The 20,737-nt window shown below is 42.1% G+C and overlaps 1 long non-coding RNA gene across 1 annotated transcript; it reads left to right on the top strand.

The window, feature by feature from the left end:
• Nucleotides 1-17,841: 17,841 nt before the first annotated feature.
• Nucleotides 17,842-19,962, top strand: LOC131721194 (uncharacterized). The gene is made up of 3 exons (XR_009319885.1): nt 17,842-17,890; nt 19,388-19,476; nt 19,674-19,962. It is a non-coding gene; the product is annotated as an uncharacterized LOC131721194 (long non-coding RNA).
• Nucleotides 19,963-20,737: the final 775 nt, after the last annotated feature.

The raw sequence follows: 20,737 nt of genomic DNA on the forward strand, positions 1-20,737 counted from the left end.
TCATTAACCCCCTGCTAATACCCCACTATTCTGTTATCATTAACCCTCCTGCTAATACCCCGCTATTCTGTTTATATCATTAACCCTCCTGCTAATACCCCGCTATTCTGTTATCATTAACCCCCCTGCTAATACCCTACTATTCTGTTATCATTAACCCTCCTGCTAATACCCCGCTATTCTGTTTATATCATTAACCCTCCTGCTAATACCCCGCTATTCTGTTATCATTAAACCTCCTGCTACCCTGCTATTCTGTTTATATCATTAACCCCCCTGCTAATACCCTGCTATTCTGTTATCATTAACCCTCCTGCTAATACCACACTATTCTGTTATCATTAACCCTCCTGCTAATACCCTGCTATTCTGTTATCATTAACCCCCCTGCTAATACCCCGCTATTCTGTTATCATTAACCCTCCTGCTAATACCCCGCTATTCTGTTATCATTAACCCTCCTGCTAATACACTGCTATTCTGTTATCATTAACCCTCCTGCTAATACCCTGCTATTCTGTTATCATTAACCCCCCTGCTAATACCCCGCTATTCTGTTATCATTAAACCTCCTGCAAATACCCCACTATTCTGTTATCATTAACCCTCCTGCTAATACCCCACTATTCTGTTTTTATCATTAACCCTCCTGCTAATACCCTGCTATTCTGTTATCATTAACCCCCTGCTAATACCCTGCTATTCTGTTATCATTAACCCCCCTGCTAATACCCCGCTATTCTGTTATCATTAAACCTCCTGCTAATACCCTGCTATTCTGTTATCATTAACCCCCCTGCTAATACCCCACTATTCTGTTATCATTAACCCCCTGCTAATACCCCGCTATTCTGTTATCATTAACCCCCCTGCTAATACCCCACTATTCTGTTATCATTAACCCCCCTGCTATTACCCCACTATTCTGTTATCATTAACCCCCTGCTAATACCCCGCTAATCTGTTATCATTAGCCCTCCTGCTAATACCCTGCTATTCTGTTATCATTAACCCTCCTGCTAATACCCCGCTATTCTGTTATCATTAAACCTCCTGCTAATACCCCACTATTCTGTTATCATTAACCCTCCTGCTAATACCCCACTATTCTGTTTTTATCATTAACACTCCTGCTAATACCCTGCTATTCTGTTATCATTAACCCTCCTGCTAATACCCTGCTATTCTGTTATCATTAACCCCCCTGCTAATACCCCGCTATTCTGTTATCATTAACCCTCCTGCTAATACCCCGCTATTCTGTTATCATTAACCCTCCTGCTAATACACTGCTATTCTGTTATCATTAACCCTCCTGCTAATACCCTGCTATTCTGTTATCATTAACCCCCCTGCTAATACCCCGCTATTCTGTTATCATTAAACCTCCTGCAAATACCCCACTATTCTGTTATCATTAACCCTCCTGCTAATACCCCACTATTCTGTTTTTATCATTAACCCTCCTGCTAATACCCTGCTATTCTGTTATCATTAACCCCCCTGCTAATACCCTGCTATTCTGTTATCATTAACCCCCCTGCTAATACCCCGCTATTCTGTTATCATTAAACCTCCTGCTAATACCCTGCTATTCTGTTATCATTAACCCCCCTGCTAATACCCCACTATTCTGTTATCATTAACCCCCTGCTAATACCCCGCTATTCTGTTATCATTAACCCCCCTGCTAATACCCCACTATTCTGTTATCATTAACCCCCCTGCTAATACCCCACTATTCTGTTATCATTAACCCCCTGCTAATACCCCGCTAATCTGTTATCATTAGCCCTCCTGCTAATACCCTGCTATTCTGTTATCATTAACCCTCCTGCTAATACCCCGCTATTCTGTTATCATTAAACCTCCTGCTAATACCCCACTATTCTGTTATCATTAACCCTCCTGCTAATACCCCACTATTCTGTTTTTATCATTAACACTCCTGCTAATACCCTGCTATTCTGTTATCATTAACCCTCCTGCTAATACCCTGCTATTCTGTTATCATTAACCCCCCTGCTAATACCCCGCTATTCTGTTATCATTAACCCTCCTGCTAATACCCTGCTATTCTGCTATCATTAACCCTCCTGCTAATACCCCGCTATTCTGTTATCATTAACCCTCCTGCTAATACCCTGCTATTCTGTTATCATTAACCCTCCTGCTAATACCCTGCTATTTTGTTATCATTAACACTCCTGCTAATACCCCGCTATTCTGTTATCATTAACCCCCCTGCTAATACCCCGCTATTCTGTTATCATTAACCCCCCTGCTAATACCCTGCTATTCTGTTATCATTAACCCCCCTGCTAATACCCCGCTATTCTGTTATCATTAACCCCCCTGCTAATACCCCACTATTCTGTTATCATTAACCTCCCTGCTAATACCCTGCTATTCTGTTATCATTAACCCCCCTGCTAATACCCCACTATTCTGTTATCATTAGCCCTCCTGCTAATACCCCGCTATTCTGTTATCATTAACCCCCCTGCTAATACCCCACTATTCTGTTATCATTAACCCCCCTGCTAATACCCCGCCATTCTGTTATCATTAACCCCCCTGCTAATACCCCACTATTCTGTTATCATTAACCCCCCTGCTAATACCCTGCTATTCTGTTATCATTAACCCCCCTGCTAATACCCCGCTATTCTGTTATCATTAGCCCTCCTGCTAATACCCCGCTATTCTGTTATCATTAACCCTCCTGCTAATACCCCGCTATTCTGTTATCATTAACCCTCCTGCTAATACCCCGCTAGTCTGTTTATATCATTAACCCTCCTGCTAATACCCCGCTATTCTGTTATCATTAACCCTCCTGCTAATACCCCACTATTCTGTTTATATCATTAACCCCCCTGCTAATACCCCGCTATTCTGTTATCATTAACCCTCCTGCTAATACCCTGCTATTCTGTTATCATTAACCCCCCTGCTAATACCCCGCTATTCTGTTATCATTAACCCCCCTGCTAATACCCCACTATTCTGTTATCATTAACCCCCCTGCTAATACCCCGCCATTCTGTTATCATTAACCCCCCTGCTAATACCCCACTATTCTGTTATCATTAACCTCCCTGCTAATACCCCGCTATTCTGTTATCATTAACCCTCCTGCTAATACCCCGCTATTCTGTTTATATCATTAACCCCCCTGCTAATACCCCGCTATTCTGTTATCATTAACCCTCCTGCTAATACCCTGCTATTCTGTTATCATTAACCCTCCTGCTAATACCCCGCTATTCTGTTTATATCATTAACCCTCCTGCTAATACCCCGCTATTCTGTTATCATTAACCCTCCTGCTAATACCCTGCTATTCTGTTATCATTAACCCTCCTGCTAATACCCTGCTATTCTGTTTATATCATTAACCCTCCTGCTAATACCCTGCTATTCTGTTATCATTAACCCCCCTGCTAATACCCCACTATTCTGTTATCATTAAACATCCTGCTAATACCCCACTATTCTGTTATCATTAACCCTCCTGCTAATACCCCGCTATTCTGTTATCATTAACCCTCCTGCTAATACCCCACTATTCTGTTTTTATCATTAACCCTCCTGCTAATACCCCACTATTCTGTTTAAATCATACTTATTTCACAAAATGTTCCTGTGTTTTGTTCGTTCCCCGTTGGTCTGATGGCGTCTCGTAAAAGTTCCCCAGCTTCCCCCCAAGCATCTCCCGAAAGGAAACGCTTAAAAAAATCCTCACCTCCAGACGAGATAACACCGGTGATCGAGCGAGCGAGCCGTGGCAGCGCAGGCTGACACTTTCCTCGACATGGTGAAGGACATGCTAGCCAAGGCTTTGAGGTCTGTTAGGGAGGCAATGCAGGATAATGGTGTGCTCCTTCATTCCATGAGAGCAGACCTCGATGCACACAGAAAAGCAGTGGAGAAAGTTACTGCGAAGATGGACACCCTTAGGATACGAACCATTGCCTTGACCATGTGGAGGCATTTCAAGACAAACTTAATGATTTGGAAGACCGATCAAGGCGCTGCAATGTGCGTGTGGTTAATCTACCAGAGGAGCAAGAGGAGAGCAATCCCATCCAGTACCTCTGTGGATCCCCAGCGTTGCTCTCCCCTCATCTTCTTCAGCGATCCCGATCGAGACAGACAAAACACTGCGTGTTTAATAGCTCAACACATGGCTCTAACAAACCACGTACACTAATATTTAAGTTACTTTGCTATTTGGATCGCCAAGCTATTCCGCAGGGATCTCGGAAATCACAACTTCATTGTGGATTATTACCTGATTACAGCTAACAAGAGGAAGGCCTTAACACAGGTCAGAGCTAAGCTTCACCAGAGAGGACTGGATGCTTTCCTGACTTCTATTATATGTAAACTTATGGAAACTATAATAAGATCCAAAATGGAAAATTACCTATATGGTAACAATATCCTGGGAGACAGTCAGCATGGTTTTAGGAAAGGGAGATCGTGTCTAACTAACCTGCTTGATTTTTTTGAGGATGCAACATCGACAATGGATAACTGCAAAGCATACGACATGGTTTATTTAGATTTCCAGAAAGCTTTTGACAAAGTCCCGCACAAAAGATTAATTCTCAAACTGAACGCAGTAGAGATTCAATCCCGAGATTCCGCTGCTGCTGCCGTCGCCTCCCAAGGGTCCGCTGCTGCTGCCGTCGCCTGGGGTTGTCGAGGGTCCTGCTATGCCTGTGGTCGTTGACGGTCTTGCTTCGCCTGGGGTCGCCGGGGGCTCTGCTTCTTTTGGGGTCACTACACTGTGGCTGGAGCCCCATGAAGGGGAGCTGCCGGCCATGACGAAAGGGTGGGAGGTCAGGAGACCAGCTCCCCCAGCCGCATTTTTGTGGCAGGAAACACTGTGGCCAGAGCCCCACGGAGGGGAGCTGTCGGCCACAAAGAAGGGGGGGATAGGTCAAGAGACCAGCTCCCCCCACAGCAGTTTCGCTGCTGGAAATTGAGTGGTCGGAGCCCCACGGAGGGGAAATGCGGCCACGAAGAAGGTGGGTGGAGGTCAGGAGCCCAGCTCCCCCAGCTGCACTTTCACGGCAGTAGATAGTGTGGCTGAAGCCCCGGAAGATGGAGCTGCTAGCCACGAAGAAGTGGGGGGTGGAGGACATTCCACCATGTCCACCCCCAGAAACACCTTGCTTCCCCCTCTTCCAGGACTGAGACTGAGGGGGGAGGTGGTCGTTGGGGCCAAGTGTGCGTTGCACAAGGGGGGGAATGTAACAGGGCGAGGTGCCCTGTACATTGATTTGTTTATTTGTTTATTCCCTGGTGTCAGTTTCCCTTCCTGCTTCTGCCGCAACGTCACCGCCCAGCCATTCCTGTCACACGGAGATACTGAAATTGAAGAAGGAATCTATGAAAAAGACCTAGTTTATATTGACTCGGAAATGACTTCATCTAGACAATGTGGGGAAGCTATAAAAAAGGCCAACAAGATGCTCAGATATATCGTGGGTTCTTTACTCTGTAAACCCTGTATTAACTAAGGGAGGGGGGATCCCCCGGGCTCTGGGGGCGGGGGATTTGTGAGAGGGACATATCGTGGGATCTTTTCTCTGTTCTTGTTCTTTTGGGAGTTCTAAGTACCTTCTGTGTTTTTGTAAACTTACTGTAATCTTGCCTGCACGTTGTTTTCGTATGGCGCTGTTTGGTGGATTTCTCAATGCTTTCTTATCTATATCATACTGTGTTTTTATGACAGTGGCTAAGTTCTCTGTTGTATCTTTTAATGTATGAGGTTTGAATTCAAGATCTAAGGAGACTGTGTGGTCCAGTGTTTAAAGAAAAGGGCTTGTAACCAGGAGGTCCCCGGTTCAAATCCCACCTCAGCCCCTGACTCATTGTGTGACCCTGACCAAGTCACTTAACCTCCTTGTGCTCCGTCTTTCGGGTGAGACGTAGTTGTAAGTGACTCTGCAGCTGATGCATAGTTCACACACCCTAGTCTCTGTAAGTCGCCTTGGATAAAGGCATCTGATAAATAAACACATAATAAAATGTGCAAAGGTACTCGATTATTTATGTAGTCAAAAGGCTGACATAGCTTTGATTCAAGAAATGTATTTAAAGCCAATAGACACATTTTGATTTCAAAATGGTCGTTCTAAGATAGTTATAGCTTCCAGTGATGGATCAAAGACAACGGGAGCTTCAATCTTAATGGAACGCAACATGGATATGTCTATCAATAGGATTATTTCTGATCAAATGGGTAGACTGGCGCACTGCTATGCTACAGTGAATGGCGAAAAAAACTGGTTTTGCATTGAACTACGCACCTTCAGTATATGAGCCTGCATTTTTTCCTTGACTCACAAATGAATTGCTGTCTTTGGGAGAGTATAAGTTAATAGCGGGCGCAGACATGAATGTGTGTGTTGACAATCAATTGGACAGATCCTCAGTCAGTATTTCTAATACACAGTCAGCAGCTTCTAAAGCACTGCGTATTTTCATTAAGGATTTGAATTTGATTGACTTATGGCCATTTCAAAATCCATCTGCCAAGGATTTCACATATTTTTCTCCATATCAAAAACCATTCTCTAGGGTTGATTTTATTCTTTCCTTTGCTAATATTTCATGCTGCTCTGGTAATGTGGATATACTGCCTAGAAATATCTCTGACCACTATGCAGTTGTGTCTGTATTTAACCTGGCTCCCAGCCAAGGCAAATTGACCAGGTGGAGATACTTAACTTCTCCAGAATCAGGATTTTCTGACTCAGTTTAGATCAAAATGTACAGAATTTGTTAATATTAATGTTGGTTTGGTAAACAATCAAGCAATGAGTTGTGCTGCTATCAAGAGTTTTATGTGTGGTAATGAAATTTGCTTTTCAGCCCATCTAAAAAAGTCGAAATTGATATCTCAGCTGGAGTCTAGCTGTAGCAACTTAGAAAACACTTTAAATTCTCATTACAGTAGTGCTTTTGATTCAAAATTGAGGGCAGAATGGGCTGAACTGAATAATTTGTTAAAACAGAGGGTTGAATTTTGCATGCACTCTACCAAGCACAAATACTATACAAACAGTAGTAGACCATCTCGCCTTCTTGCTTTAAAGTTGAAACGCCAGTTGATTTACCATTCCAAAAATCAAACAGAGGGGCTGGTTTCTGATCCCAAAGTAAATCATGAAACCTTTCAATCCTCTTTTGCTAATTTTTACTCATCTGACATCTCATCCACCCCGGAGCGATGTCTTGCTTTTCTATAAAATCTTAACCTTCCCAGCATTTCTCTGGAAGATGCAATGATGCTGGACGCTCCAATATTTCTAGATGACTTGTTACAGGCAGTTAAATCTGCTAAAAGGGACTGTTCTCCAGGAATCGATGGACTGCCTGCTGATTTTTACTTGGCATTCTTGGATTTGCAAGGTCCGATTTGGCTTGATACAATAACTGCTGCAATAACATCCGTTGCTTACTACATCTCTTCACGCACTCAGTCCTGGCACTTCGCTGACATCCTCCTCACTGTCACTTGTGGGTACTATTGTAGGCAGTTAATATATTCTTAAAAGCAATAAATTAAAGGACCTCCAAAAACTGTAGGGGATAAAGAGATACCTTCGATAGTCAAGATCTCGGTGGGACCTCTACAATAAACGGTGTCCTATTATAATGTACAAACCCGTTTTTAATATCGCTCTCTGAAAACTATGGCAGATTTACACATTACAACAAGCCAAAAATAGACCACATTCCAGACTGTTCAAAGTTCATAAATCGTGTTTGTTCAACATGAGTGAATGATTCAATACTGGGAGTCTCTTCTTAGAAAGATGGTATTTATTAAGCATGCAACAAAATAAGTTTGAAAATCACACAAAACAGTTACACAATTAATGTCACATTAAAAGCATTACAATGTGAACTAAGGTTTAAAAGAACAATTTACCAAAGAAATATTAGTACATACTGACACAACAACAAGGGATTACCTGGGTTATTCTATACTTGTTAGGCAATTTAAGAATAAAAACGCTTGCATCTTGTACTCATAGTGGTATTAAATCAATATGATGTGAAAATTGTCTTAAATCTCTAAATCTTTAAGCTATTTTTCTCTCTTTCAGACTCCTATGCTAAAGCACATTTCTCTCGCTAGAGACGGGTTTGATTAGCCTTTTGTTTCCTGAGTGCCTGATGCATTCAAGGTGTTAGGTTGATCGTTATCGCTAGGCAAAGCTGGGCAAATTAGATTAAAGTTCATTCAATGTAGATTCCTGTTAATATACAATATCATAAGAACATAAGAACATAAGAAAGTCCACGACATTTGCAATATATTTGAGATATCAATGTCTATAGAACCTACACACTGCTGCTGGAAGATTTATCTTTGCAAACCCAGTCTCCTTCAGAGCCAGACTCGTCATTGTCCGTCTCTGCTGCATCACAAGCGTTGTTTAGTAAATGTTGCAGTAATTCCAAACACTGCTTTGCTGTCCTGCGTCTTCCATGATCCATTTTCAATGTGTTAGAAAAACGTGACTTGTATAGAAACATGTGCATCTAAAACATAGATCAGAGCAGGGCCGGATTAACCTATGCGCGAATTACGCTCTATTATTATTATTTATTTCTTAGCAAACGCGACTTACAATTATTACAAGATATCACATTGTTTTTACATACAATTACATTATTTTTTTACACATTATTTTTTACATACAATTACCCATTTATACAGTTGGGTTTTTACTGGAGCAATCTAGGTAAAGTACCTTGCTCAAGGTTACAGCAGCAGTGTCCCCCACCTGGGATTGAACCCACGACCCTCCGGTGAAGAGTCCAGAGCCCCTGACCACTACTCCACACTGCTGCTCTAACATAGGGCCCCCAGCAGAATTGAACCCCCGCGAGGTCACCGTTTGTTTGGGACATTTGACAAAAACTGCATGCGGGTGGATGGGCCCACACACACTGGAAGAGAGGCGCACAGAAGCTTGCTTTTGTAATTTTGTTCTTTTATGACAGCTGTGCATTTCTTTCTCTAATACAGCATACCTGGTCTCTGAGTCTTTCACGCAAGCAGCTTCCCGCTAATGTACAATATCAAATGCCCCATGCACTCTATCTGTCCCTAGTCCTACTATGTCAGAGGCATCAGTCTGCAGGATAAAATGTATGAATCAGGCTCAATTTAAGTATTCATTTAGTTCAGTTTTAGAGCTAATTTAAAAACCTGACCTGTCTCAGATGTGCACATTATGCCTTTTTAAAATTTTAGAAACTGTCCTTTTTCATTTGGGGGTTGGAATTTTAGAAAAAAGGCAGGTAAAGGTAAACATGTACAATGCGGGAGGCTGAAAGAAATTCAAATGTGGATTTCTGCAGCCAGCAAGAATGCTTTTCAGTCCATAGTTTTGTTCTATTGAATGCAATGCTGCTACTGGTCCGTTCTGTATTGGTGTGTGAACAGGCTGGCTGTAGGGATGACGTCAGGCCAGAAAGAAACAGACACTAACACACAGGGACGAACACTAAACAAACAAACATGGTGTGTTGGGGCATAATCGTAGAACTCTATAAGAACAATATAGGATATGTAATAACCGCTGACAGATGGACACACTGATGACGTTTCTCACATTTTTATATGGGAGCTCCACCATCGGGAGAATATATATTTTCCCCTCCATAATGAATTATAAAGTGCAATGCCAATCACATTGAATATAAAGGGTTTAAAAAGAAATGCAATTCTCAAGTCTGCAAAACATACAAGTGCCTAATTTTGGTTTGCAACTGGAAAATGACCAGGCACAGGCATGATGCAAAATAGTGTATAATGACTGCTTCTTTTTTTCTTTAATTTCCTGTACAAACTCCATGGCCGAACATGTATTTAAGAAAAATCAACCCGTGTTCAGTTGTTAGTGCTGTGAAAGAGCAGGCTGGAAATGTCCGCTCTGCTCCCCCGCTCCATATACAATGTGCTCGCTCCGCTCCGCACACAGCCAGGCACCGTGAGCTGTCAAGGCTGATTGATGGGCTATCAGGAGGCTCATTGAAACAATAGAAATGTCAACAGACCGCTCACTTGAGGAATGCAGACTGATATAATCAAACTTCAATACATGGCTGCAAGTCCGGACTGATGAATACAAATAATACCGCAACACCTCATTGTTATAATAGGTTTTCTATGTAGAGGTGGATTTGTCCGCTCCTGGTTGGAATAGGTATGACATTATTTTATCTCGCTAATTTTTGCAGCTACACGATTCTTTCTTTGTCAGGGTAATTAGTACATATATTTAGGAAAATCCAAAAAACGTTTTCTTTTTTTTTCTTTATCAGGGTTTTGTGTGCCTGCAAACAACCAGATCAGAAAACACGTGTTTGTGGAAACTGTGAAGAGCTGGTCTGAAGCTCAGAGCTACTGTAGGGAGAATCACACAGACCTGGCCACTGTGCGCAGCCAGGAAGAAGCAGAGCAGCTCTTAAATATTACAGGAGCTTCTCTCGGGGATTCCTGGATCGGGCTGTATCGTGATGACACACAGAACTGGCAGTGGTCTAACAGCGATGATGTCATCTACTCCAACTGGAGGGCAGATGTCTTCTGTGCTTCAGTCAATTCAGACGGAAAGTGGACTGATTTACCCTGCCACCTTCAGAAAGCCTTCATGTGCTACAAAGGTAAAGACGTAATTGTTGCTATATTGCAATTGATTTTTCATTTATTTTAGTTCTTCTAATTATTAAGCGTCCTTGTGAGGGGAGCTTGTATGAGTTTGCAAATCCACCCACTCCTACAGCTGCTAATATCTCAAACTATTTCAGCTTGCAAATATTTTCAGTCAAAACCCTGAATCCAAGTTGCCCTTGAAAGGATACAAAAACATACAGTTATTAGATGTGTTTGGTGTGTTTCAGAGGCAGTTCCAAAAGATACCTACATTTCGTTAGTGATAGATGGATGGATCTATAACACTGTGTTTCCCCCCTCTGGTGAGGTGTAGGGCTGTCAGGTTTACCTTCCCCTCTGGGCTGGGGTTTGCTGTGTGAAGGCTGAAATCTTCTCTGGGAGTTCTGTGGCAGTTCACTTCTTTCAGATCCAGGAAAGTCAGGCTCTGCTTCATCTCCTAGTACCTGAGTGCTGCTGGTATTGGGCCGGGTATCTGTATATTTCACCATACTCTCCACAGCTTCCAGGATGGTGGGCATTGAGTTGTCTGCATTTCAACTGTGCTCATGGCAACTCTGACCTCTGCAGACAGGTTACGTATGAACAGTAGCTTGAAGCTGTGCTTCACCTGCATAGTAAAGGAGTTTTAGTTCCTTGTAGAAGTCTCTCAGGTCCTCATCCTTCTTACATTGTCTGAGACAGGCTGTGTGTTAGCTGTCTAATATCAATGTGAACAATGAAGCAGGCAACACATTCAAACAACTGCACAGCCAATATTCCATTAAACAATTTTACGACAAACAAGACATTTAGACAACAATTTATCAATGAACTAACAATAATAACATTCGAGTCAAAGCAACTTCTAGAGAATTCTAGAGATTCTCTTCTAATCGCTTAGCTTAAAAACTCCAAGCTATAGGGAACATCCTCCACTCCACACGGAGTGCCTTTACCGAATGCACCACTCGGAAGCCCCTATTGGTTTACCCTTTTAAACCCATTTAGACCCTTTATGATTGATTTTCATATTATTGAATCTCATTGAACACTGAAACAGGACTAAATTAGCCAACTAAAAAATATATTTTTGGCGTAACAAGTTTCTGAGAATTTTTCCCCTTATTTTTAAATAACACACAGATGTACTTGACTGTAGACAAGACGCAGTTTGTGATAAATTGTAGGATTGATGAAAACACACAGTTTGTTTTGGGTTCAGAGCCAGCTCACCTCCACAGCTCCCAGCCTCTCAGCTGCTGTTTGTTTGTGTTTACAGAGACCAGCAACATCACTGAGAGATACACCCTGATTGAAGAACTGAAAACCTGGACTGAAGCTCAGCAGTACTGTAGAGAACACCACACCGACCTCGTCAGTATAAAGAACGCCAGTGAAAATGAAGAAATAGTGAAGAAAGCGCAGGGCAAGCCCCTCTGGATAGGCCTGTTCAATGAGCCCTGGAAGTGGTCACACCAGGGGGATAACTACATATTTCACAAGTGGAGCAACTTGGAACCAAACAATTGGGAAGGGGATGAGAACTGTGTGGCGATGAGGAAGACTGATGGATGGAATGACTATGGCTGCAAAAATCAGTTGCCCTTCTTCTGCTGTGAGGGTGAGGACCCTGTTCAGACTGTGTTCTCATTTAATTCAGTGATCTTCAGTAGGTCCTGGTGGTGACAAATCTACCAGTTTCCACTTTTAGAATCAATCACAGGCCCCCTGCTCAGGCTGATAGGATGGTCAATATCCTTCCAGAGGTTGAAAGAGGGAAGCATGATTAGATCTCTTCAGTAGGTCCTGGTGGTGACAAATCTAGCAGTTTCCACTTTGAGAATCAATCACAGAGGGTCTAAATGGGTTTAAAGAGTAAACAAAACCCCAGTTATATTTCCTTAGGCTTTAAGGTATTGTGCTGTGCTGTGCAATATCCTATAATAACAAGACATGTACCTTTACTCCTTCTAAAATAACATTAACATTGATTGACAGTGAACTGAGTTTTTCTCAACGATTTCTTTGTCTACCTGGTGTTTCCATGACCTTCGTCACTCATGCCAGAATGATACTCGTGTTACAGTACAAACCACAAGCATGCTGTTAGTATATTTATTATCACCATACACTTCTACTAGTGTCCTACATTCTTACAAGACCAGTAATCTGTGACTGTTGGTTCCATTTCCAGTGGAAATCTTTTCTGTGAAGAACATGTTTTCACTCATCTTTATTGTGCTGTCCCCTCTCCCCAGGCGGCTCCTCTGGTCAGTGTTTCTATGAAAGAGCTTGGAAGACATGGCAGGAAGCTCAGAGCTACTGCAGAAACCAAGGCAGAGACCTGCCCACCATTCAAGACCAGGCCAGGGTTAATAAGCTTATAGGTCTTATACCTTCATATAGTATCGGGTATTACTGGATCGGGCTGTATCGTGACAAAGAGAACTGGCAGTGGTCCAGTGGAGGTGATGTCATCTACTCCAACTGGGAACCATACCTCTTCTGTGCTTCAGTGAATTCAGAGGGAGAGTGGGAGGATTCACTCTGCAGTCAGGGAAACTATTTCATGTGTTACAACGGTGAGTTGTGATTCAATTCCTTTGTTAATGAAACAGCTGACTGGACTGGGGGATGAAGCCAGGTCCCCTGGATACTGCACAGGGGCCATAATCTTGAAACGTTCAAAAGAAGAAACATCTTCTCAAATACAGTATGTTTCTAAGTTTGTTATTAAGAAAAATGTTAAGAAGGTGTGTTATTCATAACACATTTTCTTATAATTTTTTTTCCTTCATAAGAAACTTAAGAAAATGTGAATTCTTCAAAGTTCTTATTGTTTTGTTTAGATTGTTTATATTCCAGACAGCAAAATCCTCGTCTTAAATATGTAGCCCTTATTAGATGTGTAGAAGAAATATGTTTAGCAGTTAAATAACTATTTGTATTTGAATAAAAGGTGATAAAGAGGGTTGTAGTTTTGCTGTATTGTGTGTAGTGGGCTGAACCTCACATGACTGATTTATTTGTTATGCAAATGAGGTCTGACAGGTATTCTGCAATATATAAAAGCTGCTTCTCCCTGTTACAAGTTATTTTCAGTCACCATGAGCAGAGGATCTGACAGACTGATAGCACAACATGTGCTCGATTGGCAGGTGCTTCTCTAACCAACACTAGGCTACATAAATGCCATGTTTCATGAGGTACAGCCTCCACAGTGATGAGCCAGTCTTGTTGCTCGTTACAAATGTAACTTGTATTTCTCTTTAAACAGTGTTGTTGTGATCATGCACTGGTGGTAGAGTTTGTTTTTAGAGATTGAAGTTAGCAGTTTTATCATCCCGCTTATCATACACGGGCAATCTTATGACATACGGGTCTCACACCATCACCGTGTACAATAAGACTGTACAATAACAACAATTATAGGAAATTATTATTCACCATGAATAATAATATAAATACCACATCCACCTGAACTAAACAGTCATTGCACTGCCCCAGCCACTCAGGTTCCTAGTAGAGTGCTCATTATCATGCAGTCGACACCCTCAGAGCTTTAGAATGTTGAAACTGTCATTGGAACAGGCTGACTTCAAAATAGACAAATACCAGCCAGTACAGGAAAGACATGAAAGCACATGGGTGGGGGGGAGGGGAGGGGGGTGTGTGTTTATAATGATACTGTTTGCTTCATATTGATTGTGCACCGACTGTGAGGAAAATGAATGATCAATTTGAAAAAGAACAATGATTATTCCTAAATCATTAAATAGACTCCCCCATCCCCCACTTTGCTATTAAATACTTTTCAGACATAAACTAAAGAGACTCCCATGCACTGCTATAGATGCTGCTTTTCATGACCTTGATAGCTGAGCCGGGTGTGACTCGGGTTCAATCACTATACAACAGGAGAGCCAGCACACCTCCACAGATCACATTGATTTTGATCTGTTTGTGTTCACAGAGACCAGCAACATCACTGAGAGATACACCCTGATTAAAGAACTGAAAACCTGGACTGAAGCTCAGCAGTACTGTAGAGAACACCACACCGACCTCGTCAGTATAAAGAACGCCAGTGAAAATGAAGAAATAGTGAAGAAAGCGCAGGGCAAGCCCTTCTGGATAGGCCTGTTCAATGAGCCCTGGAAGTGGTCACACCAGGGGGATAACTACATATTTCACAACTGGAACTATGGGCAACCAAACAATGGGAGAGGGGATGAGAACTGTGTGGCGATGAGTAAGACTGGTGAATGGACTGACACCGGCTGCAACTCTCAGAAGTCCTTCTTCTGCTGTGAGGGTGAGGACCCTGTTCAGACTGTGTTCTCATTTAGTTCAGTGTAAACCTTCAGGTTCAAAGAGGGAAGCATGATTAGATCTCTTCATTAGGTCCTGGTGGTGACAAATCTACCAGTTTCCACTTTGAGAATCAATCACAGGCTCCCTGCTCAGGCTGATGGGATGGTCAATATCCTTCCAGAGGTAATGGGGTGATGAGGATTGCAGCTATCAGTACCCCTTGTTCTGCTGTGATTGAAGGCTCCCTGTTCAGTCTGTGCTCTTGTTCAGCTCAGTGTTTGTACCCCAGTCTGTGAGCAGGGACTCAGAGGCTCAGTCCATCTGATCCTACAGTAGCTGTCTGACCTCCAGAGCAGGACAGGGTGTAGCCTAGAGATCTGAAGAACCAGAAACCAGCCCGGTCATTAAGAGTGTGAGAGGGAGCAGCTCCCCCTCATTGTTATACCCAGGAGAGACGTGTGCTGTGATATACATTCTTACTGTCTATTTATTATATATATTTGAAAACAATAAACCATGTCATTGTCAGCATTGCCCTGGCGGAGACAGCAGCATAGACACAGTTTCATTGAAATGCATTTGAACAATACACTTGAAACAGGAAACACTAAATCTTGTTGTTGTGTGTTTTCTTTACAGATTCAAACCCCACAAGCCCCCCTTCCACTCCGGTCTCTCAAGGTATGCAGTGTAATCACTTCAGTGGATTCAGAACCACTGCAGGAATCTGGCTTTGTTATAAACTTCCTTTTTTTCTCTCTTTCTTGTTACAGAAGGAGAATCCTCGAGCCCCTCTTCCACTCCGGTCTCTCAAGGTAAGTGCAGTTTGAAGATGGCAGTCTGATTAGTGTGATTGACAGCCCACACCATGAGTAATAAATGAATCTCAGTGCTCTTATCAACCTCACTAATTTAACAGGGAGTTCACAATTGCCCTGGTGATGACAGCACCACACACACACACACACACACACACACACACACACAATGATGCACACACACACACTGACACACACATACACACACAGACACACTGACACACACACATACACGCACACACATACACACACACAATGATACACACACACTGACACACACACACAGAGACACACTGACACACACACACACACACACACACACTGACACACACACACTCACACACGCACACTGACACACACACACACACATACACACACTGACACACACACACAGACACACTGATACACACTGACACACACACATACTCGCACCCACACACACACACACACAATGATACACACACACACTGACACACACACATAGAGATACACTGACACACACACACACACAGACACACACGCTGACACACACATACACACACACACACACAATGATACACACACACTGACACACACACAGAGACACACTGACACACACACACACACTGACACACACACACACAGACACACACACACACAGTGTCGCTCAAATATATTTAAACAATAATGTAGAAAGTCAAATGATGTATTTTTACTCCTGCAAATCCAAACCTCTCAAGCCTTCTCTCAACTCCAGCCTCTAAAGGTATGGAGTGCACTAGTTCAGTTTGAATGTGGCTTTGTAATAAATGACTTATTGTTTGATTATATTAGTATTTATTTATTGTCCTGGTGGAGACAGCAGCATAGACACAGTTTCATTTAAATGCATTTGAACAATACACTTGAAACAGGAAACACTAAATCCTGTTGTTGTGTGTTTTCTTTACAGATTCAGACCCCACAAGCCCCCCTTCCACTCCGGTCTCTCAAGGTATGCAGTGTAATCACTTCAGTGGATTCAGAACCCACAGCAGGAATCTGGCTTTGTTATAAACTTCCTTTTTTTCTCTCTTTCTTGTTACAGAAGGAGAATCCTTGAGCCCCTCTTCCAATCCGGTCTCTCAAGGTAAGTGCAGTTTGAAGATGGCAGTTTGTTCAGTGTGATTGACAGCCCACACCATGAGTTATAAATGAATCTCAGTGCTCTTATCAACTTCACTAACTCAACAGTGAGTTCACCATTGCCCTGGTGATGACAGCACCACACACACACACACACACACACACACACACACACTGACACACACACTGACACACACACACACACACACACACACGCACAAACTGACACACACACACACTGACACACACACTCACACACACACACTGACACACACACACACACAAATACACACGCACACACACACTGACACACACACACACACAAATACACACGCACACACACACTGACACACACACACACTCACACACACAGACACTCTGACACACACACACACACACACACACTCACACACACACACTGACACACACACACACAAATACACATGCACACACACACACACACACTCACACACTGACTGATACACACTCATACACACACACTCACACACACACACAATTTCACTCAAATATATTTAAACAATAATGTAGAAATGCAAATTATGTATTTTTACTTCTGTAAATCCAAACCTCTCAAGCCTTCTCTCAACACCAGCCTCTAAAGGTATGGAGTGCACTAGTTCAGTTTGAATGTGGCTTTGTAATAAATAACTTCATTTATTGTCCTGGTGGAGACAGCAGCATAGACACAGTTTCATTTAAATGCATTTGAACAATACACTTGAAACAGGAAACACTAAATCTTGTTGTTGTGTGTTTTCTTTACAGATTCAGACCCCACAAGCCCCCCTTCCACTCCGGTCTCTCAAGGTATGCAGTGTAATCACTTCAGTGGATTCAGAACCACTGCAGGAATCTGGCTTTGCTATAAACTTTCTTTTTTCTCTCTTTCTTGTTACAGAAGCAGAATCCTCGAGGCCCCCTTCCACTCCGGTCTCTCAAGGTAAGTACAGTTTTGTTTTATTACCCTTTTAAAAGACGACCATTTCAGAAATATCATCATGTCAAGCATTTAGAAACTGGTAAAAATGTAATCACAATATTAGAGTTGAAAATACACATGGAAGTGTACAGTGTAGTGATTGAAGACGACATACCACGTGCATTTGTTTGCAAGTTGAGTTTAGGTGACTTCACTCACGTGTCTCTGCTGCTGAAACTCAACATGACAGCTGCACCAACGAAGAAAAAAAAGCAATGTTTCAGTAAAAGACAGAGCTAAAACAAAATCTGATTATCTATATGAAGACGGTGGGACATTATTGTTCAAGTTTTGCTGCCGTTGATCATGCATGAGTCAGTACCATTAAAAGATCATATTGCCAGTCATAAACACGTAGAGGAAACAAGAATGCAAATAAGACGGCAACAATGGCAAAGCATGCATTCACTATACTGATAACTGAGATCTAAGACACTGCATTCACTATACTGAAAACTGAGATCTAAGACACTGCATTCACTATGCTGAAAACTGAGGTCTAAGACACTGCATTCACTATGCTGAAAACTGAGGTCTAAGACACTGCATTCATTATACTGAAAACTGAGGTCTAAGACACTGCATTCTCTATGCTGAAAACTGAGCTCTAAGACACTGCATTCTCTATGCTGAAAACTGAGCTCTAAGACACTGCATTCACTATGCTAAAAACTGAGATCTAAGACACTGCATTCACTATGCTGAAAACTGAGATCTAAGACACTGCATTCACTATGCTAAAAACTGAGATCTAAGACACTGCATTCACTATGCTAAAAACTGAGATCTAAGACACTGCATTCACTATGCTGAAAACTGAGCTCTAAGACACTGCATTCACTATGCTGAAAACTGAGATCTAAGACACTGCATTCACTATGCTGAAAACTGAGATCTAAGACACTGCATTCACTATGCTGAAAACTGAGATCTAAGACATTGCGTTCAAGGCTGGCTGGAAGGAAAATTAATTGCATGTTTAATGATTGTTTACTTTATTTATTTCTATGCTACCTGTGTTTTAATAAAGCTGTAATTAGCAATATTAAACAAAGGCAGTTTTTTAAATTAAATTATATTTCAAAATTGTATAATGCAACAAAATGAATACATTCAAAGGGTTAGTGCATCGTCGAAGGTTCCTCACTGATAATTGATCCTTTCTCAGTTAAAACGGCACATTTCTCAGAATCTAAAAAGGGAACGCTCCTCCCGTTCTGTACTGCACATTACACACTACGTGGGGTCTTATTGTTTGACATGGGGTTTATTTAATGGCTGTGTGAACTCTTCTGTGCTGCACATTACACACTACGTGGGGTCTTATTGTTTGACATGGGGTTTATTTAATGGCTGTGTGAACTCTTCTGTGCTGCACATTACACACTACGTGGGGTCTTATTGTTTGACATGGGGTTTATTTAATGGCTGTGTGAACTCTTCTGTTTGTCTGCACAGATAAGATGGCAACAGCAAGGGTCAAACTAAACGTACCCCAAGGAGTGAATCTTGAAGACCCCAAAGTGAGCGAAGCCATTTTAGAGCAGGTAGGTGACATTCCCTTTCAGAAATCCAAACTGACACTGCTTCCTGTGTACTGGGCTTCGTGTGACACTGATGAGCTAATCTCACGTTGACTTTGCTTCCCTTTAGTTCCTTCTAGTTTCCTCTCGTTTCCCTGATAGATACACAGAGAGATGTGGTGCTCCTTGATAACACTGTGTTTCTTGTGTTGCTGTTTCAGATCCGGGAGCACCTCTCCAAGAACTTTCCAATGGACGGTGTTAATCTGCGCTGGAGAAGACAAGATGGGGAGATATTCCACAAGGAGGAAGAGGAGGAGGAGGAGGAGAAGAAGAAGTACTTCAAGCCGTGAGATACCAGCGCCCACAATGACAAGCGAGGGCTTTCAGAGCGGCACTGGTTTATATTAATCTGACATTATCTACTGGTTTATATTACTCTGACATTATCTACTGTTTATATTAATCTGACATTATCTCTTGGTGCAGCACTGGTTTATATTAAAGTGATGGGGTGTGTGTTTTAATTTAATATTAATTTATATATATATATATATTATATATATTCAATTATTTACTGGTGCAGCACATATTTATATTAAGGAGATGGGGTGTGTGTTTTTAATTTAATGATAATTTAAATACATATTCAATTATTTACTGGTGCAGCACATATTTATATTAAGGTGAGGTGTGTGTGTTTTAATGTAGTAAATGATTCTAATAGAGGTTACATTAGTTACTGGTGCAAGTTTATTTCAGCTTGTAAAGAATATATTCAGAGTGGTAACAGAGTAACAGGCCTCTTCCCCGTGGCATGGCAGAGCATGGAATTACAGAATGAATGTACAACTTGCAGTGTACTATTAAATCCCATAGAGGGCACCACAAACACATTTACTGAGGGAGGAAGGGAGCAAGCTCATGTATAATTATACAATCACCTGGAAGGTCTTGATGCTGCAGTACATTACAAACAGCAGCCAGGATACAGGTGTTGAATTGCTTATCAGGGGGACAGGGCTAAGGTAGAAGGCAGATGAAGGACAGTTCTCTTTTTTCACATGATCCTCCAGTGCAATGACATGGGCAGCTCTAGCCTGGGTCACTCTGAGCCTCTGTCTGGTAAGTGAGACGAGTTGTCCTCAGCAAGCTGGTCTCTTCCAGTCCAGGTCTGCATTCTAACCATGGCTGCGTTTCTACCTGGAGGAAAAGCCCTCCAGGACTGGAGCCTGTCGCAATGCAAGTGAAGCTGCAGCATATACTAGCAAGTGGCGCCCCCTAT

This window comes from Acipenser ruthenus, chromosome 48 (genome assembly GCF_902713425.1).
Source record: "Acipenser ruthenus chromosome 48, fAciRut3.2 maternal haplotype, whole genome shotgun sequence".
Taxonomy (NCBI): Eukaryota; Metazoa; Chordata; class Actinopteri; order Acipenseriformes; family Acipenseridae; genus Acipenser; species Acipenser ruthenus.